This window comes from Lissotriton helveticus, chromosome 5_1, assembly GCF_964261635.1.
Source record: "Lissotriton helveticus chromosome 5_1, aLisHel1.1, whole genome shotgun sequence".
In the NCBI taxonomy this organism is placed as follows: Eukaryota; Metazoa; Chordata; class Amphibia; order Caudata; family Salamandridae; genus Lissotriton; species Lissotriton helveticus.
Window position 1 is genome coordinate 1,546,241,487 of NC_136065.1, and position 22,112 is coordinate 1,546,263,598.

The following is a 22,112-nucleotide window of genomic DNA, read 5'->3' on the forward strand; positions in this document are numbered from 1 at the left end:
GCCAGCCTTACTGGCCTTTCCACCAGCACTGGCTTTTCATCTGCATCAGGCCAGCTTTACTGGCCTTTCCGCCAGCACTACCTGTTCATCTGCATCAGGCTAGCCTCACTGGCCTTTCCACCAGCACCGCCTGTTCTACTGCATTAGGCAAGCCTTACTGGCCTTTCCACCAGCACTGCCTGTTCATCTGCATCAGGCTAGCCTTACTGGCCTTTCCACCAGCACTGCCTGTTCATCTGCATCAGGCTAGCCTTACTGGCCTTTCCACCAGTGCTGCATGCTCATCTGCATCAGGCCAGCCTTACTGGCCTTTCCACCAGCACTGCCTGTTCATCTGCATCAGGCTAGCCTTACTGGCCTTTCACTCCAGCACTGCCTGTACATCTGCATCAGGTTAGCCTTACTGGCCTTTGCACCAGCACTGCCCGTTCATCTGCATCAACCTTTCCACCAGCACTGCCTGCTCAACTGCATCAGGCCAGCCTTACCTGGCCATTCCACCAGCACTGACTGCCTCTTCATTTGTATCAGGCCAGCATTACTGGCCTTTCCAACCAGCACTGCCTGTTCATCTGCATCAGGCCAGCCTTACTGGCCTTTCCACCAGCGCTGCCAGTTCATCTGCATCAGGCAAGCCTTACTGGCCTTTCCACCAGCGCTGCCTGTTCATCTGCATCAGGCTAGCCTTACTGGCCTTTCCACCAGCGCTGCCAGTTCATCTGCATCAGGCTAGCCTTACTGGCCTTTCCACCAGCACTGCCAGTTCATCTGCATCAGGCCAGCCTTTCCCACCAGTACTGCCTGTTCATCTGCATGAGGCCAGCCTAACTGGCCTTTCCACCAGCGCTGCCTGCTCATCTGCATAAGGCCAGGCTTACTGGCTGTTCCACCAGCACTGCCGGTCCACTCTGCTGTTCCTGGGTAGCAAGAGGATGCCGCCTTATGGTCAGAGCTGCCTACTTTGGAACTAGGGAACCAGAGTAGAGCCTCGGCGTAGGCTCACCATCCTGTGATACTAGGCAAATCACTTAATCTCCTTGTGCCACAGCAAACAAGCAATGGCAAAGCCAATGAGTCTCACCTATGCGGGAGCTATTGGCTTGGTCAGCGTTTTTTAGCCATCTTGTACAGCAACCCACCTACTGTCAAGTATGATTGAAAGTGTAAAGAGGCATTGTCACAGCCAATAGATCTTGCTTTTTGGACATTATAAGAATTTAGCCATGCAGCACATTATCCTGGGTGCTACAACATCTACTGTTACTTCATGTGAAAACGAACGTACATTCTACTATGCCTAGAGAGTTTGCATCCATGGGCCTATACAAGCTGTATATTAAAGTAGCCACGCAGGTGTCAGATAAACTGCCATGCAGCTTGCGTTTCCTGAGCCATGTGGCTAAAAGAAAACATGCACTAACAGTGTAACAATAATAATAACAAGCATTGGCAATGCATCGGTTTCACATATGTAATTAATAAAGACCTGTTTTCATCAATAATCGTCTGGGAGAAGGAAAGAGCTCCCTGACAGATAACACGCGAGTGGAGAGGATGTGGTGCAGCGGCCAGACCTGCTGCCTCGAGAGCTGGGGATCCCGGTTTGAGTCTCGGCGGCACTGCAGCAAAATCCTGTGATTCTATGCAAATCACGTAATCACTCCAGATGATAAATAGTTATATTTATATTCTGCAATAGTAAAAAGCAACATTTTATGAAAATATAGTTCCACCAAAGTGGATGTTAAAAGTATTTCGGCAGCGGGAAACTGATAAGAGAAGCAGATGAGGAACAAGCATTGGTAAATGCAGGAAAATATGCTACATCCAATAGAAATGAAAGAAAGGTAAGTGGCACGCACAGGAACCAATGAGAAGCCAGCAAATAGAGGAGGCAGAATGTAAGTTCCTTTTAAGTTTATATTAAAAGCAATAGATTTCTCAAGCACAGCGCAAGTGCTGTGCAGGCTGGAATCTGAACTCGGTAAGCATTGCTGAACTCTTACCCTAAACATTCACCCCTGCGCCATCTAGGCTGAGTTACTGATGATTCATGTACATTGTGATAGCAACTTTTGTTAATGAATTTGCGATTAATCAAATGAAAACATTAACGCGCAATTGGCTGTGGTAGCAGACAGTTCTGGCAAGCCGGCCTGGGTTTAGAAAGAGGAATACCTCGAACCTGGTCCCAGGTGGTGTGTGAAAGGCACTTCAGTTCCCACAGCCAGAAAGGTACGGCGAATCCGCAGTGTTATACTGTAATTTCATTTAATAGTGCTTCCTATACCTCATGAGCGGTACAAAAGGGGGTGGTGATGGACGGAGCATCTGAATCAATCAAACACTCACACCCAGTCAACAGATCTGGGTTTAATCCATCACCGTTCTTAAGCCCACTCTGCCACCCCAGTTCAGACATGGCTATATGCAAATCAGTCTGACCCTGTGCCTCATGGGAACAGTCCAGCCCGAACTGCTAAGCCATGTCTTCCCTGGACCGGAAACAAGCTTCCGAGGACCGGTTTCTGGCATTCCAGCCGTCTTCAGCCCGGCTTGCTTGAATCCAGTGGCAAAGTGAGCAAGGGACTCACGTCTGAGCATACCCTGCCACACTTATGGCGGCCAAAAGCGGTACAAAAGGGGGTGGTGATGGACGGAGCATCTGAATCAATCAAACACTCACACCCAGTCAAAAGATCTGGGTTTATTCCATAACCGTTCTTTAGCCCACTCTGCCACCCCAGTTCAGACATGGCTATATGCAAATCAGTCTGACCCTGTGCCTCATGGGAACAGTCCAGCCCGAACTGGCAAGCCATGTCTTCCCTGGACCGGAAACAAGCTTCCGAGGACCGGTTTCTGGCATTCCAGCCGTCTTCAGCCCGGCTTGCTTGAATCCAGTGGCAAAGTGAGCAAGGGACTCATGTCTGAGCATACCCTGCCACACTTATGGCGGCCAAAAGCGGTACAAAAGGGTGTGGCGATGGACGGAGCATCTGAATCAATCAAACACTCACACCCAGTCAAAAGATCTGGGTTTAATCCATCACCGTTCTTTAGCCCGGTCTGCCACCCCAGTTCAGACATGGCTATATGCAAATCAGTCTGACCCTGTGCCTCATGGGAACAGTCCAGCCCGAACTGCCAAGCCATGTCTTCCCAGGACCGGAAACAAGCTTCCGAGGACCGGTTTCTGGCATTCCAGCCGTCTTCAGCCCGGCTTGCTTGAATCCAGTGGCAAAGTGAGCAAGAGACTCACGTCTGAGCATACCCTGCCACACTTATGGCGGCCAAAAGCGGTACAAAAGGGGGCGGTGATAGACGGAGCATCTGAATTAATCAAACACTCACACCCAGTAAAAAGATCTGGGTTTAATCCATCACTGATCTTTAGCCCACTCTGCCACCCCAGTTCAGACATGGCTATATGCAAATCAGTCTGACCCTGTGCCTCATGGGAACAGTCCAGCCCGAACTGCCAAGCCATGTCTTCCCTGGACCGGAAACAAGCTTTCGAGGACCGGTTTCTGGCATTCCAGCCGTCTTCAGCCCGGCTTCCTTGAATCCAGTGGCAAAGTGAGCAAGGGACTCACGTCTGAGCATACCCTGCCACACTTATGGCGGCCAAAAGCGGTACAAAACGGGGTGGTGATGGACGGAGCATCTGAATCAATCAAACACTCACACCCAGTTAAAAGATCTGGGTTTAATCCATAACCGTTCTTTAGCCCACTCTGCCACCCCAGTTCAGACATGGCTATATGCAAATCAGTCTGACCCTGTACCTCATGGGAACAGTCCAGCCCGAACTGGCAAGCCATGTCTTCCCTGGACCGGAAACAAGCTTCCGAGGACCGGTTTCTGGCATTCCAGCCGTCTTCAGCCCGGCTTGCTTGAATCCAGTGGCAAAGTGAGCAAGGGACTCACGTCTACGCATACCCTGCCACACTTATGGCGGCCAAAAGCGGTACAAAAGGGTGTGGTGATGGACGGAGCATCTGAATCAATCAAACACTCACACCCAGTCAAAAGATCTGGGTTTAATCCATCACCGTTCTTTAGCCCGCTCTGCCACCCCAGTTCAGACATGGCTATATGCAAATCAGTCTGACCCTGTGCCTCATGGGAACAGTCCAGCCCGAACTGCCAAGCCATGTCTTCCCTGGACCGAAAACAAGCTTCCGAGGACCAGTTTCTGGCATTCCAGCCGTCTTCAGCCCGGCTTGCTTGAATCCAGTGGCAAAGTGAGCAAGAGACTCACGTCTGAGCATACCCTGCCACACTTATGGCGCCCAAAAGCGGTACAAAAGGGGGTGGTGATGGACGGAGCATCTGAATCAATCAAACACTCACACCCAGTCAAAAGATCTGGGTTTAATCCATCACCGATCTTTAGCCCACACTGCCACCCCAGTTCAGACATGGCTATATGCAAATCAGTCTGACCCTGTGCCTCATGGGAACAGTCCAGCCCGAACTGCCAAGCCATGTCTTCCCTGGACCGGAAACAAGCTTTCGAGGACCGGTTTCTGGCATTCCAGCCGTCTTCAGCCCGGCTTGCTTGAATCCAGTGGCAAAGTGAGCAAGGGACTCACGTCTGAGCATACCCTGCCACACTTATGGCGGCCAAAAGCGGTACAAAAGGGGGTGGTGATGGACGGAGCATCTGAATCAATCAAACACTCACACTCAGTCAAAGGATCTGGGTTTAATCCATCACCGTTCTTTAGCCCACTCTGCCACCCCAGTTCAGACATGGCTATATGCAAATCAGTCTGACCCTGTGCCTTATGGGAACAGTCCAGCCCGAACTGCCAAGCCATGTCTTCCCTGGACCGGAAACAAGCTTCCGAGGACCGGTTTCTGGCATTCCAGCCGTCTTCAGCCCGGCTTGCTTGAATCCAGTGGCAAAGTGAGCAAGGGACTCACGTCTGAGCATACCCTGCCACACTTATGGCGGCCAAAAGCGGTACGAAAGGGGGTGGTGATGGACAGAGCATTTGAATCAATCAAACACTCACACCCAGTCAAAAGATCAGGGTTTAATCCATCACCGTTCTTTAGCCCACTCTGCCACCCCAGTTCAGACATGGCTATATTCAAATCAGTCTGACCCTGTGCCTCATGGGAACAGTCCAGCCCGAACTGCCAAGCCATGTCTTCCCTGGACCGGAAACAAGCTTCCGAGGACCGTTTTCTGGCATTCCAGCCATCTTCAGCCCAGCTTGCTTGAATCCAGTGGCAAAGTGAGCAAGGGACTCACATCTGAGCATACCCTGCCACACGTATGGCGGCCAAAAGTGGTAGAAAAAGGGGTGGTGATGGACGGAGCATCTGAATCAGTCAAACACTCACACCCAGTCAAAGGATCTGGGTTTAATCCATCACCGTTCTTTAGCCCACTCTGCCACCCCAGTTCAGACATGGCTATATGCAAATCAGTCTGACCCTGTGCCTCGTGGGAACAGTCCAGCCCGAACTGCCGAGCCATGTCTTCCCTGGACCGGAAACAAGCTTCCGAGGACCGGTTTCTGGCATTCCAGCCGTCTTCAGCCCCGCTTGCTTGAATCCAGTGGCAAAGTGAGCAAGGGACTCAAGTCTGAGCATACCCTGCCACACTTATGGCGGCCAAAAGCGGTACAAAAGGGGGTGGTGAATGATGGACGGAGCATCTGAATCAATCAAACACTCACGCCCAGTCAAAAGATCTGGGTTTAATCCATCACCGTTCTTTAGCCCACTCTGCCACCCCAGTTCAGACATGGCTATATGCAAATCAGACTGACCCTGTGCATCATGGGAACAGTCCAGCCGGAACTGCCAAGCCATGTCTTCCCTGGACCGGAAACAAGCTTCCGAGGACCGGTTTCTGGCATTCCAGCCATCTTCAGCCCGGCTTGCTTGAATCCAGTGGCAAAGTGAGCAAGGGACTCACGTCTGAGCATACCCTGCCACACTTATGGCGGCCAAAAGCGGTACAAAAGGGGGTGGTGATTGACGGAGCATCTGAATCAATCAAACACTCACACCCAGTCAAAAGACCTGGGTTTAATCCATCACCGTTCTTTAGCCCACTCTGCCACCCCATTTCAGACATGGCTATATGCATATCAGTCTGACCCTGTGCCTCATGGGAACAGTCCAGCCCGAACTGCCAAGCCATGTCTTCCCTGGACCGGAAACAAGCTTCCAAAGACCGGTTTCTGGCATTCCAGCCGTCTTCAGCCCGGCTTGCTTGAATCCAGTGGCAAAGTGAGCAAGGGACTCACGTCTGAGCATACCCTGCCACACTTATGGTGGCCAAAAGCGGTACAAAAGGGTGTGGTGATGGACGGAGCATCTAAATCAATCAAACACTCACACCCAGTCAAAAGATCTGGGTTTAATCCATCACCGTTCTTTAGCCCACTCTGCCACCCCAGTTCAGACATGGCTATATGCAAATCAGTCTGACCCTGTGCCTCGTGGGAACAGTCCAGCCCGAACTGCCAAGCCATGTCTTCCCTGGACCGGAAACAAGCTTCCGAGGACCGGTTTCTGGCATTCCAGCCGTCTTCAGCCCCGCTTGCTTGAATCCAGTGGCAAAGTGAGCAAGGGACTCACGTCTGAGCATACCCTGCCACACTTATGGCGGCCAAAAGCGGCACAAAAGGGGGTGGTGAATGATGGACGGAGCATCTGAATCAATCAAACACTCACGCCCAGTCAAAAGATCTGGGTTTAATCCATCACCGTTCTTTAGCCCACTCTGCCACCCCAGTTCAGACATGGCTATATGCAAATCAGACTGACCCTGTGCATCATGGGAACAGTCCAGCCGGAACTGCCAAGCCATGTCTTCCCTGGACCGGAAACAAGCTTCCGAGGACCGGTTTCTGGCATTCCAGCCATCTTCAGCCCGGCTTGCTTGAATCCAGTGGCAAAGTGAGCAAGGGACTCACGTCTGAGCATACCCTGCCACACTTATGGCGGCCAAAAGCGGTACAAAAGGGGGTGGTGATTGACGGAGCATCTGAATCAATCAAACACTCACACCCAGTCAAAAGACCTGGGTTTAATCCATCACCGTTCTTTAGCCCACTCTGCCACCCCATTTCAGACATGGCTATATGCATATCAGTCTGACCCTGTGCCTCATGGGAACAGTCCAGCCCGAACTGCCAAGCCATGTCTTCCCTGGACCGGAAACAAGCTTCCGAGGACCGGTTTCTGGCATTCCAGCCGTCTTCAGCCCGGCTTGCTTGAATCCAGTGGCAAAGTGAGCAAGGGACTCACGTCTGAGCATACCCTGCCACACTTATGGTGGCCAAAAGCGGTACAAAAGGGTGTGGTGATGGACGGAGCATCTAAATCAATCAAACACTCACACCCAGTCAAAAGATCTGGGTTTAATCCATCACCGTTCTTTAGCCCACTCTGCCACCCCAGTTCAGACATGGCTATATGCAAATCAGTCTGACCCTGTGCCTCGTGGGAACAGTCCAGCCCGAACTGCCAAGCCATGTCTTCCCTGGACCGGAAACAAGCTTCCGAGGACCGGTTTCTGGCATTCCAGCCGTCTTCAGCCCGCTTGCTTGAATCCAGTGGCAAAGTGAGCAAGGGACTCACGTCTGAGCATACCCTGCCACACTTATGGCGGCCAAAAGCGGTAAAAAAGGGGGTGGTGATTGACGGAGCATCTGAATCAATCAAACACTCACACCCAGTCAAAAGACCTGGGTTTAATCCATCACCGTTCTTTAGCCCACTCTGCCACCCCATTTCAGACATGGCTATATGCATATCAGTCTGACCCTGTGCCTCATGGGAACAGTCCAGCCCGAACTGCCAAGCCATGTCTTCCCTGGACCGGAAACAAGCTTCCGAGGACCGGTTTCTGGCATTCCAGCCGTCTTCAGCCCGGCTTGCTTGAATCCAGTGGCAAAGTGAGCAAGGGACTCACGTCTGAGCATACCCTGCCACACTTATGGTGGCCAAAAGCGGTACAAAAGGGTGTGGTGATGGACGGAGCATCTAAATCAATCAAACACTCACACCCAGTCAAAAGATCTGGGTTTAATCCATCACCGTTCTTTAGCCCGCTCTGCCACCCCAGTTCAGACATGGCTATATGCAAATCAGTGTGACCCTGTGCCTCATGGGAACAGTCCAGCCCGAACTGCCAAGCCATGTCTTCCCTGGACCGGAAACAAGCTTCCGAGGACCAGTTTCTGGCATTCCAGCCGTCTTCAGCCCGGCTTGCTTGAATCCAATGGCAAAGTGAGCAAGGGACTCACGTCTGAGCATACCCTGCCACACTTATGGCGGCCAAAAGCGGTACAAAAGGGGGTGGTGATGGACGGAGCATCTGAATCAATCAAACACTCACACCCAGTCAAAAGATCTGGGTTTAATCCATCACCGTTCTTTAGCCCACACTGCCACCCCAGTTCAGATATGGCTATATGCAAATCAGTCTGACCCTGTGCCTCATGGGAACAGTCCAGCCCGAACTGCCAAGCCATGTCTTCCCTGGACCGGAAACAATCTTCCGAGGACCGGTTTCTGGCATTCCAGCCGTCTTCAGCCCGTCTTTCTTGAATCCAGTGGCAAAGTGAACAAGGGACTCACGTCTGAGCATACCCTGCCACACTTATGGCGGCCAAAAGCGGTACAAAAGGGGGTGGTGATGGACGGAGCATCTGAATCAATCAAACACTCACACCCAGTCAAAAGATCTGGGTTTAATCCATCACCGCTCTTTAGCCCACTCTGCCACCCCAGTTCAGACATGGCTATATGCAAATCAGTCTGACCCTGTGCCTCCTGGGAACAGTCCAGCCCGAACTGCCAAGCCATGTCTTCCCTGGACCGGAAACAAGCTTCCGAGGACCGGTTTCTGGCATTCCAGCCGTCTTCAGCCCGGCTTGCTTGAATCCAGTGGCAAAGTGAGCAAGGGACTCACGTCTGAGCATACCCTGCCACACTTATGGCTGCCAAAAGCGGTACAAAAGGGGGTGGTGATTGACGGAGCATCTGAATCAATCAAACACTCACACCCAGTCAAAAGATCTGGGTTTAATCCATCACCGTTCTTTAGCCCACTCTGCCACCCCAGTTCAGACATGGCTATATGCAAATCAGTCTGACCCTGTGCCTCGTGGGAACAGTCCAGCCCGAACTGCCAAGCCATGTCTTCCCTGGACCGGAAACAAGCTTCCGAGGACCGGTTTCTGGCATTCCAGCCGTCTTCAGCCCCGCTTGCTTGAATCCAGTGGCAAAGTGAGCAAGGGACTCACGTCTGAGCATACCCTGCCACACTTATGGCGGCCAAAAGCGGTACAAAAGGCGGTGGTGATTGACGGAGCATCTGAATCAATCAAACACTCACACCCAGTCAAAAGACCTGGGTTTAATCCATCACCGTTCTTTAGCCCACTCTGCCACCCCATTTCAGACATGGCTATATGCATATCAGTCTGACCCTGTGCCTCATGGGAACAGTCCAGCCCAAACTGCCAAGCCATGTCTTCCCTGGACCGGAAACAAGCTTCCGAGGACCGGTTTCTGGCATTCCAGCCGTCTTCAGCCCGGCTTGCTTGAATCCAGTGGCAAAGTGAGCAAGCGACTCACGTCTGAGCATACCCTGCCACACTTATGGTGACCAAAAGCGGTACAAAAGGGTGTGGTGATGGACGGAGCATCTAAATCAATCAAACACTCACACCCAGTCAAAAGATCTGGGTTTAATCCATCACCGTTCTTTAGCCCGCTCTGCCACCCCAGTTCAGACATGGCTATATGCAAATCAGTGTGACCCTGTGCCTCATGGGAACAGTCCAGCCCGAACTGCCAAGCCATGTCTTCCCTGGACCGGAAACAAGCTTCCGAGGACCGGTTTCTGGCATTCCAGCCGTCTTCAGCCCGGCTTGCTTGAATCCAATGGCAAAGTGAGCAAGGGACTCACGTCTGAGCATACCCTGCCACACTTATGGCGGCCAAAAGCGGTACAAAAGGGGGTGGTGATGGACGGAGCATCTGAATCAATCAAACACTCACACCCAGTCAAAAGATCTGGGTTTAATCCATCACCGTTCTTTAGCCCACACTGCCACCCCAGTTCAGATATGGCTATATGCAAATCAGTCTGACCCTGTGCCTCATGGGAACAGTCCAGCCCGAACTGCCAAGCCATGTCTTCCCTGGACCGGAAACAATCTTCCGAGGACCGGTTTCTGGCATTCCAGCCGTCTTCAGCCCGTCTTTCTTGAATCCAGTGGCAAAGTGAACAAGGGACTCACGTCTGAGCATACCCTGCCACACTTATGGCGGCCAAAAGCGGTACAAAAGGGGGTGGTGATGGACGGAGCATCTGAATCAATCAAACACTCACACCCAGTCAAAAGATCTGGGTTTAATCCATCACCGTTCTTTAGCCCACTCTGCCACCCCAGTTCAGGCATGGCTATATGCAAATCAGTCTGACCCTGTGCGTCATGGGAACAGTCCAGCCCGAACTGCCAAGCCATGTCTTCCCTGGACCGGAAACAAGCTTCCGAGGACCGGTTTCTGGCATTCCAGCCGTCTTCAGCCCGGCTTGCTTGAATCCAATGGCAAAGTGAGCAAGGGACTCACGTCTGAGCATACCCTGCCACACTTATGGCGGCCAAAAGCAGTACAAAAGGGGTGGTGATGGACGGAGCATCTGAATCACTCAAACACTCACACCCAGTCAAAAGATCTGGGTTTAATCCATCACCGTTCTTTAGCCCACACTGCCACCGGAGTTCAGATATGGCTATATGCAAATAAGTCTGACCCTGTGCCTCATGGGAACAGTCCAGCCCGAACTGACAAGCCATGTCTTCCCTGGACCGGAAACAATTTACCGAGGACCGGTTTCTGGCATTCCAGCCGTCTTCAGCCCGTCTTTCTTGAACCCAGTGGCAAAGTGAACAAGGGACTCACGTCTGAGCATACTCTGCCACACTTATGGCGGCCAAAAGCGGTACAAAAGGGGGTGGTGATGGACAGAGCATCTGACTCAATCAAACACTCACACCCAGTCAAAAGATCTGGGTTTAATCCATCACCGTTCTTTAGCCCACTCTGCCACCCCAGTTCAGACATGGCTATATTCAAATCAGTCTGACCCTGTGCCTCATGGGAACAGTCCAGCCCGAACTGCCAAGCCATGTCTTCCCTGGACCGGAAACAAGCTTCCGAGGACCGGTTTCTGGCATTCCAGCCATCTTCAGCCCGGCTTGCTTGAATCCAGTGGCAAAGTGAGCAAGGGACTCACGTCTGAGCATACCCTGCCACACTTATGGTGGCCAAAAGCGGTACAAAAGGGGGTGGTGATGGACGGAGCATCTGAATCAATCAAACACTCACACCCAGTCAAAAGATCTGGGTTTAATCCATCACCGTTCTTTAGCCCACTCTGCCACCCCAGTTCAGACATGGCTATATGCAAATCAGTCTGACCCTGTGCCTCCTGGGAACAGTCCAGCCCGAACTGCCAAGCCATGTCTTCCCTGGACCGGAAACAAGCTTCCGAGGACTGGTTTCTGGCATTCCAGCCGTCTTCAGCCCGGCTTGCTTGAATCCAGTGGCAAAGTGAGCAAGGGACTCACGTCTGAGCATACCCTGCCACACTTATGGCGGCCAAAAGCGGTACAAAAGGGGGTGGTGATGGAAGGAGCATCTGAATCAATCAAACACTCACACCCAGTCAAAAGGTCTGGGTTTAATCCATCACCGTTCTTTAGCCCACACTGCCACCCCAGTTCAGATATAGCGATATGCAAATCAGTCTGACCCTGTGCCTCATGGGAACAGTCCAGCCCGAACTGCCAAGCCATGTCTTCCCTGGACCGGAAACAATCTTCCGAGGACCGGTTTCTGGCATTCCAGCCGTCTTCAGCCCGGCTTGCTTGAATCCAGTGGCAAAGTGAGCAAGGGACTCACGTCTGAGCATACCCTGCCACACTTATGGCGGCCAAAAGCGGTACAAAAGGGGGTGGTGATGGACGGAGCATCTGAATCAATCAAACACTCACACTCAGTCAAAGGATCTGGGTTTAATCCATCACCGTTCTTTAGCCCATTCTGCCACCCCAGTTCAGACATGCCTATATGCAAATCAGTCTGACCCTGTGCCTCATGGGAACAGTCTAGCCCAAACTGCCAAGCCATGTCTTCCTTGGACCGGAAACAAGCTTCCGAGGACCGGTTTCTGGCATTCCAGCCATCTTCAGCCCGGCTTGCTTGAATCCAGTGGCAAAGTGAGCAAGGGACTCACGTCTGAGCATACCCTGCCACACTTATGGTGGCCAAAAGCGGTACAAAAGGGGGTGGTGATGGACGGAGCATCTGAATCAATCAAACACTCACACCCAGTCAAAGGATCTGGGTTTAATCCATCACCGTTCTTTAGCCCACTCTGCCACCCCAGTTCAGACATGGCTATATGCAAAACAGTCTGACCCTGTGCCTCATGGGAACAGTCCAGCCCGAACTGCCAAGCCATGTCTTCCCTGGACCGGAAACAAGCTTCCGAGGACCGGTTTCTGGCATTCCAGCTGTCTTCATCCCGGCTTGCTTGAATCCAGTGGCAAAGTGAGCAAGGGACTCACGTCTGAGCATACCCTGCCACACTTATGGCGGCCAAAAGCGGTACAAAAGGGGGTGGTGATGGACAGAGCATCTGAATCGATCAAACACTCACACCCAGTCAAAAGATCTGGATTTAATCCATCACCGTTCTTTAGCCCACTCTGCCACCCCAGTTCAGACATGGCTATATTCAAATCAGTCTGACCCTGTGCCTCATGGGAACAGTCCAGCCCGAACTGCCAAGCCATGTCTTCCCTGGACCGGAAACAAGCTTCCGAGGACCGGTTTCTGGCATTCCAGCCATCTTCAGCCCGGCTTGCTTGAATCCAGTGGCAAAGTGAGCAAGGGACTCACGTCTGAGCATACCCTGCCACACTTATGGCGGCCAAAAGCGGTACAAAAAGGGGTGGTGATGGACGGAGCATCTGAATCAGTCAAACACTCACACGCAGTCAAAGGATCTGGGTTTAATCCATCACCGTTCTTTAGCCCACTCTGCCACCCCAGTTCAGACATGGCTATATGCAAATCAGTCTGACCCTGTGCCTCGTGGGAACAGTCCAGCCCGAACTGCCAAGCCATGTCTTCCCTGGACCGGAAACAATCTTCCGAGGACCGGTTTCTGGCATTCCAGCCGTCTTCAGCCCCGCTTGCTTGAATCCAGTGGCAAAGTGAGCAAGGGACTCACGTCTTAGCATACCCTGCCACACTTATGGTGGCCAAAAGCGGTACAAAAGGGGGTGGTGAATGATGGACGGAGCATCTGAATCAATCAAACACTCACGACCAGTCAAAAGATCTGGGTTTAATCCATCACCGTTCTTTAGCCCACTCTGCCACCCCAGTTCAGACATGGCTATATGCAAATCAGACTGACCCTGTGCATCATGGGAACAGTCCAGCCGGAACTGCCAAGCCATGTCTTCCCTGGACCGGAAACAAGCTTCCGAGGACTGGTTTCTGGCATTCTAGCCATCTTCAGCCCGGCTTGCTTGAATCCAGTGGCGAAGTGAGCAAGGGACTCACGTCTGAGCATACCCTGCCACACTTATGGCGGCCAAAAGCGGTACAAAAGGGGGTGGTGATGGACGGAGCATCTGAATCAATCAAACACTCACACCCAGTCAAAAGATCTGGGTTTAATCCATCACCGTTCTTTAGCCCACTCTGCCACCCCAGTTCAGGCATGGCTATATGCAAATCAGTCTGACCCTGTGCGTCATGGGAACAGTCCAGCCCGAACTGCCAAGCCATGTCTTCCCTGGACCGGAAACAAGCTTCCGAGGACCGGTTTCTGGCATTCCAGCCGTCTTCAGCCCGGCTTGCTTGAATCCAATGGCAAAGTGAGCAAGGGACTCACGTCTGAGCATACCCTGCCACACTTATGGCGGCCAAAAGCGGTACAAAAGGGGGTGGTGATGGACGGAGCATCTGAATCAATCAAACACTTACACCCAGTCAAAAGATCTGGGTTTAATCCATCACCGTTCTTTAGCCCACACTGCCACCCCAGTTCAGATATGGCTATATGCAAATCAGTCTGACCCTGTGCCTCATGGGAACAGTCCAGCCCGAACTGCCAAGCCATGTCTTCCCTGAACCGGAAACAATCTTCCGAGGACCGGTTTCTGGCATTCCAGCCATCTTCAGCCCGTCTTTCTTGAATCCAGTGGCAAAGTGAACAAGGGACTCACGTCTGAGCATACTCTGCCACACTTATGGCGGCCAAAAGCGGTACAAAAGGGGGTGGTGATGGAGAGAGCATCTGACTCAATCAAACACTCACACCCAGTCAAAAGATCTGGGTTTAATCCATCACCGTTCTTTAGCCCACTCTGCCACCCCAGTTCAGACATGGCTATATGCAAATCAGTCTGACCCTGTGCCTCATGGGTACAGTCCAGCCCGAACTGCCAAGCCATGTCTTCCCTGGACCGGAAACAAGCTTCCGAGGACCGGTTTCTGGCAATCCAGCCGCCTTCAGCCCGGCTTGCTTGAATCCAGTGGCAAAGTGAGCAAGGGACTCACGTCTGAGCATACCCTGCTACACTTATGGCGGCCAAAAGCAGTATAAAAGGGGGTGGTGATGGACGGAGCATCTGAATGAATCAAACACTCACACCCAGTGAAAAGATCTGGGTTTAATCCATCACCGTTCTTTAGCCCACTCTGCCACCCCAGTTCAGACATGGCTATATGCAAATCAGTCTGACCCTGTGCCTCCTGGGAACAGTCCAGCCCGAACTGCCAAGCCATGTCTTCCCTGGACCGGAAACAAGCTTCCGAGGACTGGTTTCTGACATTCCAGCCGTCTTCAGCCCGGCTTGCTTGAATCCAGTGGCAAAGTGAGCAAGGGACTCACGTCTGAGCATACCCTGCCACACTTATGGCGGCCAAAAGCGGTACAAAAGGGGGTGGTGATGGAAGGAGCATCTGAATCAATCAAACACTCACACCCAGTCAAAAGGTCTGGGTTTAATCCATCACCGTTCTTTAGCCCACACTGCCACCCCAGTTCAGATATGGCTATATGCAAATCAGTCTGACCCTGTGCCTCATGGGAACAGTCCAGCCCGAACTGCCAAGCCATGTCTTCCCTGGACCGGAAACAATCTTCCGAGGACCGGTTTCTGGCATTCCAGCCATCTTCAGCCCGTCTTTCTTGAATCCAGTGGCAAAGTGAACAAGGGACTCACGTCTGAGCATACCCTGCCACACTTATGGTGGCCAAAAGCGGTACAAAAGGGTGTGGTGATGGACAGGGCATCTAAATCAATCAAACACTCACACCCAGTCAAAAGATCTGGGTTTAATCCATCACCGTTCTTTAGCCCGCTCTGCCACCCCAGTTCAGACATGGCTATATGCAAATCAGTCTGACCCTGTGCCTCATGGGAACAGTCCAGCCCGAACTGCCAAGCCATGTCTTCCCTGGACCGGAAACAAGCTTCTGAGGACCGGTTTCTGGCATTCCAGCCGTCTTCAGCCCGGCTTGCTTGAATCCAGTGGCAAAGTGAGCAAGGGACTCACGTCTGAACGTACCCTGCCACACTTATGGCGGCCAAAAGCGGTACAAAAGGGGGTGGTGATGGACGGAGCATCTGAATCAATCAAACACTCACACCCAGTCAAAAGATCTGGGTTTAATCCATCACCGTTCTTTAGCCCACTCTGCCACCCCAGTTCAGGCATGGCTATATGCAAATCAGTCTGACCCTGTGCGTCATGGGAACAGTCCAGCCCGAACTGCCAAGCCATGTCTTCCCTGGACCGGAAACAAGCTTCCGAGGACCGGTTTCTGGCATTCCAGCCGTCTTCAGCCCGGCTTGCTTGAATCCAGTGGCAAAGTGAGCAAAGGACTCACGTCTGAGCATACCCTGCCACACTTATGGCGGCCAAAAGCGGTACAAAAGGGGGTGGTGATGGACAGAGCATCTGAATCAATCAAACACTCACACCCAGTCAAAAGATCTGGGTTTAATCCATCACCGTTCTTTAGCCCACACTGCCACCCCAGTTCAGATATGGCTATATGCAAATCAGTCTGACCCTGTGCCTCATGGGAACAGTCCAGCCCGAACTGCCAAGCCATGTCTTCCCTGGACCGGAAACAAGCTTCCGAGAACCGGTTTCTGGCATTCCAGCCGTCTTCATCCCGTCTTTCTTGAATCCAGTGGCAAAGTGAACAAGGGACTCACGTCTGAGCATACCCTCCCACACTTATGGCGGCCAAAAGCGGTACAAAAGGGGGTGGTGATGGACAGAGCATCTGACTCAATCAAACACTCACACCCAGTCAAAAGATCTGGGTTTAATCCATCACCGTTCTTTAGCCCACTCTGCCACCCCAGTTCAGACATGGCTATATTCAAATCAGTCTGACCCTGTGCCTCATGGGAACAGTCCAGCCCGAACTGCCAAGCCACGTCTTCCCTGGACCGGAAACAAGCTTCCGAGGACCAGTTTCTGGCATTCCAGCCGTCTTCAGCCCGGCTTGCTTGAATCCAATGGCAAAGTGAGCAAGGGACTCACGTCTGAGCATACCCTGCCACACTTATGGCGGCCAAAAGCGGTACAAAAGGGGGTGGTGATGGACGGAGCATCTGAATCAATCAAACACTTACACCCAGTCAAAAGATCTGGGTTTAATCCATCACCGTTCTTTAGCCCACACTGCCACCCCAGTTCAGATATGGCTATATGCAAATCAGTCTGACCCTGTGCCTCATGGGAACAGTACAGCCCGAACTGCCAAGCCATGTCTTCCCTGAACCGGAAACAAGCTTCCGAGGACTGGTTTCTGGCATTCCAGCCGTCTTCAGCCCGGCTTGCTTGAATCCAGTGGCAAAGTGAGCAAGGGACTCACGTCTGAGCATACCCTGCCACACTTATGGCGGCCAAAAGCGGTACAAAAGGGGGTGGTGATGGAAGGAGCATCTGAATCAATCAAACACTCACACCCAGTCAAAAGGTCTGGGTTTAATCCATCACCGTTCTTTAGCCCACACTGCCACCCCAGTTCAGATATGGCTATATGCAAATCAGTCTGACCCTGTGCCTCATGGGAACAGTCCAGCCCGAACTGCCAAGCCATGTCTTCCCTGGACCGGAAACAATCTTCCGAGGACCGGTTTCTGGCATTCCAGCCGTCTTCAGCCCGTCTTTCTTGAATCCAGTGGCAAAGTGAACAAGGGACTCACGTCTGAGCATACCCTGCCACACTTATGGTGGCCAAAAGCGGTACAAAAGGGTGTGGTGATGGACAGGGCATCTAAATCAATCAAACACTCACACCCAGTCAAAAGATCTGGGTTTAATCCATCACCGTTCTTTAGCCCGCTCTGCCACCCCAGTTCAGACATGGCTATATGCAAATCAGTCTGACCCTGTGCCTCATGGGAACAGTCCAGCCCGAACTGCCAAGCCATGTCTTCCCTGGACCGGAAACAAGCTTCTGAGGACCGGTTTCTGGCATTCCAGCCGTCTTCAGCCCGGCTTGCTTGAATCCAGTGGCAAAGTGAGCAAGGGACTCACGTCTGAACGTACCCTGCCACACTTATGGCGGCCAAAAGCGGTACAAAAGGGGGTGGTGATGGACGGAGCATCTGAATCAATCAAACACTCACACCCAGTCAAAAGATCTGGGTTTAATCCATCACCGTTCTTTAGCCCACTCTGCCACCCCAGTTCAGGCATGGCTATATGCAAATCAGTCTGACCCTGTGCGTCATGGGAACAGTCCAGCCCGAACTGCCAAGCCATGTCTTCCCTGGACCGGAAACAAGCTTCCGAGGACCGGTTTCTGGCATTCCAGCCGTCTTCAGCCCGGCTTGCTTGAATCCAGTGGCAAAGTGAGCAAAGGACTCACGTCTGAGCATACCCTGCCACACTTATGGCGGCCAAAAGCGGTACAAAAGGGGGTGGTGATGGACGGAGCATCTGAATCAATCAAACACTCACACCCAGTCAAAAGATCTGGGTTTAATCCATCACCGTTCTTTAGCCCACACTGCCACCCCAGTTCAGATATGGCTATATGCAAATCAGTCTGACCCTGTGCCTCATGGGAACAGTCCAGCCCGAACTGCCAAGCCATGTCTTCCCTGGACCGGAAACAAGCTTCCGAGGACCGGTTTCTGGCATTCCAGCCGTCTTCATCCCGTCTTTCTTGAATCCAGTGGCAAAGTGAACAAGGGACTCACGTCTGAGCATACCCTCCCACACTTATGGTGGCCAAAAGCGGTACAAAAGGGGGTGGTGATGGACAGAGCATCTGACTCAATCAAACACTCACACCCAGTCAAAAGATCTGGGTTTAATCCATCACCGTTCTTTAGCCCACTCTGCCACCCCAGTTCAGACATGGCTATATTCAAATCAGTCTGACCCTGTGCCTCATGGGAACAGTCCAGCCCGAACTGCCAAGCCATGTCTTCCCTGGACCGGAAACGAGCTTCCGAGGACCGGTTTCTGGCAATCCAGCCGTCTTCAGCCCGGCTTGCTTGAATCCAGTGGCAAAGTGAGCAAGGGACTCACGTCTGAGCATACCCTGCCACACTTATGGCGGCCAAAAGCGGTACAAAAGGGGGTGGTGATGGACGGAGCATCTGAATCAATCAAACACTCACACCCAGTCAAAAGATCTGGGTTTAATCCATCACCGTTCTTTAGCCCACACTGCCACCCCAGTTCAGATATGGCTATATGCAAATCAGTCTGACCCTGTGCCTCATGGGAACAGTCCAGCCCGAACTGCCAAGCCATGTCTTCCCTGGACCGGAAACAATCTTCCGAGGACCGGTTTCTGGCATTCCAGCCGTCTTCAGCCCGTCTTTCTTGAATCCAGTGGCTAAGTGAACAAGGGACTCACGTCTGAGCATACCCTGCCACACTTATGGCGGCCAAAAGCGGTACAAAAGGGGGTGGTGATGGACAGAGCATCTGACTCAATCAAACACTCACACCCAGTCAAAAGATCTGGGTTTAATCCATCACCGTTCTTTAGCCCACTCTGCCACCCCAGTTCAGACATGGCTATATTCAAATCAGTCTGACCCTGTGCCTCATGGGAACAGTCCAGCCCGAACTGCCAAGCCATGTCTTCCCTGGACCGGAAACAAGCTTCCGGGGACCGGTTTCTGGCAATCCAGCCGTCTTCAGCCCGGCTTGCTTGAATCCAGTGGCAAAGTGAGCAAGGGACTCACGTCTGAGCATACCCTGCTACACTTATGGCGGCCAAAAGCGGTACAAAAGGGGGTGGTGATGGACGGAGCATCTAAATCAATCAAACACTCACACCCAGTCAAAAGATCTGGGTTTAATCCATCACCGTTCTTTAGCCCACTCTGCCACCCCAGTTCAGACATGGCTATATGCAAATCAGTCTGACCCTGTGCCTCCTGGGAACAGTCCAGCCCGAACTGCCAAGCCATGTCTTCCCTAGACCGGAAACAAGCTTCCGAGGACCGGTTTCTGGCATTCCAGCCGTCTTCAGCCCGGCTTGCTTGAATCCAGTGGCAAAGTGAGCAAGGGACACTCGTCTGAGCATACCCTGCCACACTTATGGCGGCCAAAAGCGGTACAAAAGGGGGTGGTGATGGACGGAGCATCTGAATCAATCAAACACTCACACCCAGTCAAAAGATCTGGATTTAATCCATCACCGTTCTTTAGCCCACTCTGCCACCCCAGTTCAGACATGGCTATATGCAAATCAGTCTGACCCTGTGCCTCATGGGAACAGTCCAGCCCGAACTGCCAAGCCATGTCTTCCCTGGACCGGAAACAAGCTTCCGAGGACCGGTTTCTGGGATTTCAGCCGTCTTCAGCCCGGCTTGCTTGAATCCAGTGGCAAAGTGAGCAAGGGACTCACGTCTGAGCATACCCTGCCACACCTATGGCGGCCAAAAGCGGTACAAAAGGGGGTTGTGATGGACGGAGCATATGAATCAATCAAACACTCACACCCAGTCAAAAGATCTGGGTTTAATCCATCACCGTTCTTTAGCCCACTCTGCCACCCCAGTTCAGACATGGCTATATGCAAATCAGCCTGACCCTGTGCCTCATGGGAACAGTCCAGACCGAATTGCCAAGCCATGTCTTCCCTGGACCGGAAACAAGCTTCCGAGGAACGGTTTCTGGCATTCCAGCCATCTTTAGCTCGGCTTGCTTGAATCCAGTGGCAAAGTGAGCAAGGAACTCACGTCTGAGCATACCCTGCCACACTTATGGCGCCCAAAAGCGGTACAAAAGGGGGTGGTGATGGACAGAGCATCTGACTCAATCAAACACTCACACCCACTCAAAAGATCTGGGTTTAATCCATCACCGTTCTTTAGCCCACTCTGCCACCCCAGTTCAGACATGGCTATATTCAAATCAGTCTGACCCTGTGCCTCATGGGAACAGTCCAGCCCGAACTGCCAAGCCATGTCTTCCCTGGACCGGAAACAAGCTTCCGAGGACCGGTTTCTGGCAATCCAGCCGTCTTCAGCCCTGCTTGCTTGAATCCAGTGGCAAAGTGAGCAAGGGACTCACGTCTGAACGTACCATGCCACACTTATGGCGGCCAAAAGCGGTACAAAAGGGGGTGGTGATGGACGGAGCATCTGAATCAATCAAACACTCACACCCAGTCAAAAGATCTGAGTTTAATCCATCACCGTTCTTTAGCCCACTCTGCCACCCCAGTTCAGGCATGGCTATATGCAAATCAGTCTGACCCTGTGCGTCATGGGAACAGTCCAGCCCGAACTGCCAAGCCATGTCTTCCCTGGACCGGAAACAAGCTTCCGAGGACCGGTTTCTGGGATTTCAGCCGTCTTCAGCCCGGCTTGCTTGAATCCAGTGGCAAAGTGAGCAAGGGACTCACGTCTGAGCATACCCTGCCACACCTATGGCGGCCAAAAGCGGTACAAAAGGGGGTTGTGATGGACGGAGCATATGAATCAATCAAACACTTACACCCAGTCAAAAGATCTGGGTTTAATCCATCACCGTTCTTTAGCCCACTCTGCCACCCCAGTTCAGACATGGCTATATGCAAATCAGCCTGACCCTGTGCCTCATGGGAACAGTCCAGACCGAACTGCCAAGCCATGTCTTCTCTGGACCGGAAACAAGCTTCCGAGGAACGGTTTCTGGCATTCCAGCCGTCTTCATCCCGTCTTTCTTGAATCCAGTGGCAAAGTGAACAAGGGACTCACGTCTGAGCATACCCTGCCACACTTATGGTGGCCAAAAGCGGTACAAAAGGGTGTGGTGATGGACGGAGCATCTAAATCAATCAAACACTCACACCCAGTCAAAAGATCTGGGTTTAATCCATCACCGTTCTTTAGCCCGCTCTGCCACCCCAGTTCAGACATGGCTATATGCAAATCAGTCTGACCCTGTGCCTCGTGGGAACAGTCCAGCCCGAACTGTCAAGCCATGTCTTCCCTTGACTGGAAACAAGCTTCTGAGGACCGGTTTCTGGCATTCCAGCCGTCTTCAGCCCGGCTTGCTTGAATCCAGTGGCAAAGTGAGCAAGGGACTCACGTCTGAGCATACCCTGCCACACTTATGGCGGCCAAAAGCGGTACAAAAGGGGGTGGTGATGGACGGAGCATCTGAATCAATCAAACACTCACACCCAGTCAAAAGATCTGGGTTTAATCCATCACCGTTCTTTAGCCCACTCTGGCACCCCAGTTCAGGTATGGCTATATGCAAATCAGTCTGACCCTGTGCGTCATGGGAACAGTCCAGCCCGAACTGCCAAGCCATGTCTTCTGTGGTATATAAATAAATAATACCGGATCTATTTTTTGTCTAGGCATAGCAATAACAGATAGCTCAATAAAAAAGAGTCAAGATTCGAGGTAGTAGGAGTTGTGCAGGTTTATTACAGCATAAAGGACAGGAACAGGACAACCTGCATAGGAATAGGATGGCAGGGCCCGGCAGCTGCCGGGGCTGGATCTGGGATGAGCGCGCTAACATTTAATAACAATACACAGGCATATATA